The sequence below is a fragment of the Lactuca sativa genome, chromosome 8, assembly GCF_002870075.4.
Source record: "Lactuca sativa cultivar Salinas chromosome 8, Lsat_Salinas_v11, whole genome shotgun sequence".
NCBI classification, from domain to species: Eukaryota; Viridiplantae; Streptophyta; class Magnoliopsida; order Asterales; family Asteraceae; genus Lactuca; species Lactuca sativa.
Genome location: NC_056630.2, coordinates 325,791,675 through 325,799,623, shown reverse-complemented (window position 1 = coordinate 325,799,623; position 7,949 = coordinate 325,791,675). Strand labels below are relative to the sequence as shown.

The window sequence follows — 7,949 nt, the reverse complement described above, 5'->3', positions numbered from 1 at the left end:
TTCATCAGTTCTAAAACTTGTTAACTCTATAACATTACTATGGGTGATATAAGGATGCACATCACTATCAGAGCTTGATCTTTTACATAACACGAAAAAACTAAGCCCTCAATCGAGCCTAATTTTTTTTTAGTTCTACTTTAATTCCTACCAATTAGGGGAATGAGATACATCTTGTTGGATGAGTTCAAAGTTCAAACTTACGTGTTAATCAAATCCTCTTTCTACATAAACATCTGATCCGGGACGACGACGAGTGCTATGGAAACAATTGAATCTATCTCGGGCTACAGTACAAACAAACGGAATACATCTCTGCCAAAACAACTCCTCATACGGCTTCCTTCTGCCTAATCTCAACCACGTGCCGCCGTTTCTCATCATAAACACCACAGAACCTCTGTGAGTACGAGGCGCAAGGATTCAAGTTTGCTATAAGTTTCGGTTTTTTGATTTTGATTTCTGAGTGAGATGTCAACTAGAGAATAGGGAAGTGAGATGGTGGGTTCGAAGGTCTATTATGACTAAACCTCGGAAAAAATGCATACCACAGGGACCATTTTTGCAGTTTTGTCTATCCAAAATCCCATAATCTTGGGCCTTCTCCAACAAAAAAGTAATTTGATAAAAAGACTACATTTTAAAATTTTGTTCATTGATATGAATTTTGTGTTTAAATCGTTGTTTCAATCAATTGTTATCCATAATCACAGTTTGAAAGCTCGCCTGTCTTCAAGAAAGGTTTGAAAGTCATGTTTGATACAAGAAGTGTTTACAAGGCCAAAATAAACAAAAAAGTTACTACTAGTAACTATTTAGAGAATCAAAAGAAGGAATTTAAAGAAGTAAATACACATCTAAACCCTTTCTAATTCAGTATTGTGCTTCTCCAATTGGTCTCTTAACTCCTTTCTCCAACCCTGGATCCATCTTTCTTGTTTCTTGATAAGTTGGGTCTTTGTTTTCAGTTCTTCTTCCATCATCGCAATATCCTATAATGCAATTTTATTAGATATTGCTTATGTCTTCCTTAATTTTTTTAAAACATTAAAAACAAAATCAAATGGAGTAGTAACTACCTTTTGCAAGATTTCTTCTTTGGTTGGCTGATCTTCACGCTGCAGACTGATAAAGTAAAGTTGGAGTTTTTTGGCAGCCTCCATGAAATCTCTAGCATGTCTCTCCACATCAACTAACACAAAAAGAAAACTTCTTCATATAAAGAAGCTAATAAATGTTCCATGATGATGATGATGATGATGATGATGATAAAAAGAAAGAGAAAAAGCTTACTCTGATGTGAAGGGTGGGGAGATCGATCAATTGCTTGAAGCTCTCTTGCAGGAAGACATGGAAGTAACGCAGCCTCCAATGCCATCACATATCCAATCATATCATCCTTTGCTGGAGATGGATGTGGAGAAGAATGCATTTGATTATCATGTGGATGTTGCTGCTGCTCATCACCAGCCATTTCTATCTCCCACTCTTAATTACAACACATACGCACCAATTACATAACAGATTTTTTAAAGCAAAACATCGTATAACTGATTTTGCCCTAGAACGAAGGGAGTGAAAGTTGATTTGAATCATCTGATTAATGGTGTCAATTTGAAATTATAGAGTTCAACAACTACATGTACAAATTGATTTACCAATTTCTAAACCACAAATACATATACAAATTTCTTAGACAATCGAGAAAAAAAAAATAGAAAAATTATAAGAGGATTACTCGTGATGCTCTAGATGAAGTGTGCCACCGGAGAGATGGATCGCCGGAGGACGGTACTACGGTGGCGTTTCCTTGTGAAGCTCTTGATCAAGTATGCGACCGGAGAGCAGGATCGCCGGTGGACGGTGCTGCGGTAGCGTTTCCTTGTGCGCTGTTTGGAGGGGTCTGTGGGAGTGACTAGTGAGGGAAAAAACCTTACTGTATGGTCTGTTTCAAACTTTTCATTTTTACCCCCTTGTACATTAGTTTTCACAGTTATGTCCTAAAGTTTACTTTATTCAGTTTCCGAGACAAAAGTTATACCTCCAAAAAAAAAAAAAATAGAGATGGTGCAGTAAATGGTATCTTTCATTTGGGTGTAAAAGGTAATGTTTCTTCATGAATTTATTTAATCAAATATCGATCTAGTTTATAAATTTTTGATGCACAGTGCATGTACTTGACATTTTATGGTGTAAGAATATTTATTTGGAGCACATGCCTATCACACAAATGGTTTCTTTGAGGTTAAAAAACCTTAGCAATGCCCAGGACTCAAATTAGGAGGTCAATATTTGTTGAGGCTGGACAAGGGCTGATGGATGCTGCCAATCAGGGTGATCTTGAAGTAGGAAATCCAGTTGGTAGATTAAGATTTCTAAAAAAACATTACCATGTATTGGCACTATAAATGAGGAATTTGAGATTCTTGTAGTGATCCCATTAAAGCCAATAATTTTAGCACTCCAAGTTTTACAATTGTTATCAACTCTTGTACTGTTTTGTATCTTTCTAAACTTGATACAAAATAAAGTTTTTAAGATTGTTTTTGTTCTACAAGCCAATATTTGTAACTATTATTTGTGGATTTAAGCGATCTCATATTTTTCTCAATTCTTTATATGAAACATGTAATGTCGTTTTGTTTTAAAACCCAAAGAAGGAACTATTTATCTTATTGAGACCTGTTTATCTGATTGAGATGCAGTTGCATGATTTGTGTTTGTTGTATAATGTGATAAATAATGGATAAAAAATAATTGAGAAAATAAAAAGTTAGCAATAGAAACATTCATAATTAAAATAAATATCTAAATGGTAATTGGATTATTATAAAATATTGTTGTTTGAAAAGAACAAATATAGTAAAAAAAATCATTTCTATTACATTGTTACACCAAACAAAGGAATTCATTCTCAAATGCACTTCTATAATAAATTTTTTATTGTACTAAACAGCAGAATCAATTATTTGTTTTCTATACTTTAATTCTTTTTTTTTATGTATTTTCATTCTCTGTTTCAATTCTATTTCTTTGTACCAAACGCATCCTAACAGACTTTTACATTCCCTATGAATTTTGTTTTATTGAATAATAAGTCACCACTTTTATTTGTATTTTAATAATATAATAATAAATAAATAAATAAGATTAAATAAAATTTTATGACAATAAAAAAATTATTTTATTATTAAAATATTAAAATATGTTTTTCTTGTAAAGTTTTAGTATGATTGGATTTTAAAACAGTTTTATTGTAGATTTACAAAAAAAAATGTGGAAGATATAATATCAAGGTTGGAATTGGTCTAATGGCTAGGCTCATTATCTTAGACATAATTATAAAAATTGTTAGTGTGGTTGTCAAAATTATATGGTTTTGATCCAAAAAAGTTTGATGGTGCATCAATGGTCAAATTCTGAATATCTTATATGGTTTTGGTCCATATGATTGATATTTTTGTGTGGTTTTAGTTCAAACCCAACCTAAAATGATGAATATGCCCTAAAATATTTTTTTAATTTTTTTTGTTTAATTTCTTGTTATTTTAATTAAAAAGAATACCACACACACACACACACACACACACTCTCTCTCTCTCTCTCTCTCTCTCTCTCTCTCTCTCTCTTTCTCTTTCACACAAAGGAAAACTCTATGACTTCCTCAAGGATCTGACCATCCTACCGCCGAAGTCCATATCTTTCCTTCGCTTCTTCATCATCGCTCAGATCAATGTCTTTCTTCCTCGACGATTCTTCTACTCCGTTTTGAGGTTCTCGAAGGCGGCCAGAGAGCTGTTAAGTTGATATGGAGTGAAGATATGAAGAATTCAAAAGCTAATTCATGATTGGAATCATTCAGCTTCTTGTTTTGGTCAATATTAGCATTCCAATTGTTTTTATTTGTATTTTTACTTTCTGAATTTGGGTGTTAAAACCTACTGCTTTCGTTTGGAGTAGATGAAACTCGATTTTATGTGTGTGATTTTGGATTTTATTAGTTTAGTTATTAATTGTGTTTGATTGATCATCACCTATCATGTTAAAGATATGGTTTCTATTGTCTACGGTATATCGTAGTTTCGATTTTTCCGCTACCTAGTTTAGAGTGTATTTGATGCGTAGAAAACCTAACACATTTTGCAGATATAGCTATTAGGGAATGTCTTAAACGATAAAGTCACCAACTTGATGCCTTTGCATGGCTCAAAGAGACTCAAACCCTAGACTTAACATTCTACTTTCATCAAATGATGATTAACTCATGCATGGTTGATTTACAACCATCAAGATGCCAACTTAATGAACTATGAACCTCATAAACATCAAAGGAGCAACTCAAAACTTCTAGAGTAACACTTACTCACAAGAACTCATTCATGGGACCAAAATATGCCCAAAACTCAATGACCCCTGACCATGTACGCCCAACGTACTCATGCAGCCCCCACTTTTATTTAGATGCCATTTGTGACCAATTTTCAAACAATTCTCATACAAAGAGTCAAAATGTAAAATACCTGGAAATCAAGTGTTACAATTCTCCCCCACTTGAATTAGACTTCTTCCTCGAAGTTCGTTGCCGAAAATAACTCGGGATAATGTTCCCTCATCTCATCCTCAGGATCCCACATCCACTTTGAACCCTTTCGGTGTTGCCACTACACCTTTACGAGATCCACAACCTTGTTTCGCAGAGATCTTCATCCTCCTGTCAAGGATCGCCACCGGTCTCTTTATATAATTCAGACAATCATCCACCTGAATGTCCTCCAATGGAACTACTACGGAATCAACAACTAAGAATTTCCACAACTGAGAGACATGAAATGTGCAGTGAATTTGACTGAGTTCCTTGAGTAGATCCAAATTATACGCAACCTTGCCCACCCGGGCTAAAAACCTCAAAGGACCAATATACCTAGGGCCTAGCTTACCTTGCTTCCTGAATCGAATGACACCTTTCATAGGTGACACCTTAAGGAGTACCATGTCCCCAACTTGGAACTCTAAGTCTAACCGGCGCCTATTGGCATAGCTCTTCTGTCAACTCTGCATTATCTGAAGTATGTTGCGAACCTGCTGAATCAATTATGTCGTCTTGAATACCACCTCCGAACTCCCCATAACCCGCTGACCGACCTCATCCCAACATATCGGGGTCCTAAACTTCCTCCCATAGAGTTGTTGGGTTTTGAGCATTCTAACACTTCCTAAGTGTACATGCAACCCTAATAAACCTTGGATCTATGTTTTTCTAAGATACATGCAAATAATTATTTTTCCAAGGTTCATATCCTAACTAGCATGGAATGGGGAACATGAATCAAATAAAGCTAGTAGAAATGCTTACCTTGAAGTTGTAGTTGATTGCTTGGAGTTTTAGAGCCTAGCACCAATAGTGTGGATGCCTCAAGTGGAAATCACAAATCACCACAAACTTGGAACTTTGAGAGAATAAATACTATTATCTTGAAATCGGCCTCACCTCAACAAGTGTCAACTAGTATGATTTCAAGAACCAAAGCCTCCTTTATATAGTGTGGTGGATTAGGGTTACATCCATGTAAACCCTAATACCCATGTCTCTTCATTTCCATGAGATCCATGGGTCAAAGCTCCATGGAGTATCCATGGACTTTTCCATCCAAGCCTAGCCCATTCTAAATAAGCATTAGCCCACACAATATAAATATAGAAGCCCATATTTAATTAGTAATATCTTTGATCACTAAATTAATCCTAGATTAATTATAGATCACTACTAATTAAATAATATGATCTTATATTAATATATTAGAACTTATAATATATTAATAAATCATAACTTGTACTATTCTCAAATATTATCCATAAATTGTTTGGGTGAAGTGCAACCCAAATGGACCATGTCGGGTTGGGTCAAGTACATACCAAATCTAGTTATGGGCTTAGACACTATATCCAACAGTCTCCCACTTGGATAAGTCTAGTAACTATATTTGCAAGTATAACTTTAGGAACCGATCAGCAATCGTAGCTCTTTAAACTCTGTTGAACTAGAACGCGCCATTTAGATAAGTGATCATATAATCCTCTGTTCTAGATATCAGCCGGACAAATACATGGAACATTGTCTTGCTTATTGTCCAACATTTGTTTCCCGATTTCCGATTTGTTTGACATAGAACTCAACTGAACACATCAATTTAGTTCTGACCGGGCCCGGTACATAGGTCAAAACAAAATCATCGAGGGGCCCAGATATCAGCTTCTAATCCAAGAAGGAACATATAAACTTCGACTCATATGTTTGTTCTACCACTCATTGAATTACACACAAAAGCACGTTTTATAACATCGAGTTACCAATGCGTTTTCGTACAATCAATGCATAACCAACTTGTAAGTAACAAATCATATCTCTAGGTTTGAAGACTTATATGATATTACCGTCTCACGATCACTCGAGATAGAATTCCATGAAGTGATTCCAGTGAGCGTGGGTTGAGTCCAATGCTCAGAACTTATGAGCACTCATGATTGTTGTAGCCTTGTCCAACACCTTAGACCTCTGCAACCAATCATGACAGTCTTGATTCATACCTACTTCCGACATATGACCGACTGTGGAGGTTTGAATAATATGATATACCAAACATAATTATTCTGGAAGTCAAAACATGCAAAAGAAATATAGTAAACGATCGACAAGAGATAGCAACACTTTACTCATAAATAAAACACTTTTTATTCATCATCTAATGTCAATTACACTTTACAAATTTCGAGGTTACCTAACTACTAAATCTAATATCATCCTTCAGCCCTATGCTTCGAGCATGCTGGAGATGCTTAACCCTACTCAGTCCCTTCGTGAGGGGATCTGTTGGGTTCTCATCCGATGATACCCTCTTCGCCACGAGGAGTCCTTCTTCGATTCGATGTCTGATAAAATGGTATTTTCTGTAGATGTGTCTGGATCTCCCGTGATCCCTTGGTTCCTTGGCTAAGGCAACCGCACTATTGCTGTCACAGAAAATCTCCATTGGCTCTTTTATAGTTGGTACAACTCCAAGGTCTCCGATGAAGTTCTTTAGCCATATAGCCTCCTTTGCTGCCTCGCTTGCTGCTATATACTCTGATTCACAAGTTGAATCTGCCACTGTCTCTTGCTTGGAACTCTTCCAAGAAATTGCTCCTCCGTTTAGGGTAAAGACCCAGCCTGACTGAGAGCGGAAATTATCCCTATCAGTCTGGAAACTAGCATCACTATACCCTACAACTCTCAAGTCATCACTCCCACCGAAGGTAAGGACCCAGTCCTTAGTCCTTCGCAAGTACTTGAGGATATTCTTTACCGCAGTCCAGTGTTCCTTGCCAGGGTTCCCCTGATACCTGCTAACCATGCTTAAAGCAAAGGCTACATCAGGTCGAGTACACGTCATAGCATACATGATCGATCCTACAGCTGAAGCATAAGGTAGTCGACTCATTTCTGCTATCTCAGCCTCAGTACTAGGGCTTTGTGTTTTAATCAATCTGGCATTACTCTGAATGGGTAACTCACCTTTCTTGGAGTTATGCATGTTGAATCTTTTCAACACTTTGTCCACATAGGTGCTTTGACTAAGTCCAATTAGTCTTTTACTCCTGTTTCTCAAAATCCTTATCCCTAGGATATAGGCAGCTTCACCAAGGTCCTTCATAGCGAAACACTTCCCAAGCCAGGACTTTACTTCCTGCAAGGTTGGGATGTCATTTCCTATGAGTAGTATGTCATCCACATACAGTACCAAAAAACTGACTATGCTCCCACTAGCCTTGATATAGACGCAAGATTCATCTTCACTCCTTGAAAAGCCAAATTCCTTGACTTTCTCATCAAAGCAAAGATTCCATCTGCGAGGTGCCTGTTTCAATCCATAAATGGATTTCTCGAGCTTACACACTCTATTGGGGTACTCTGT

General features: G+C 36.4%; 1 pseudogene; it reads right to left on the bottom strand.

Annotated features, from left to right (window-relative positions):
* Window positions 1-727: 727 nt before the first annotated feature.
* LOC111911552 (mediator of RNA polymerase II transcription subunit 28-like) lies at window positions 728-2,062 on the bottom strand (annotated as a pseudogene).
* Between the last annotated feature and the right edge of the window lie 5,887 nt (window positions 2,063-7,949).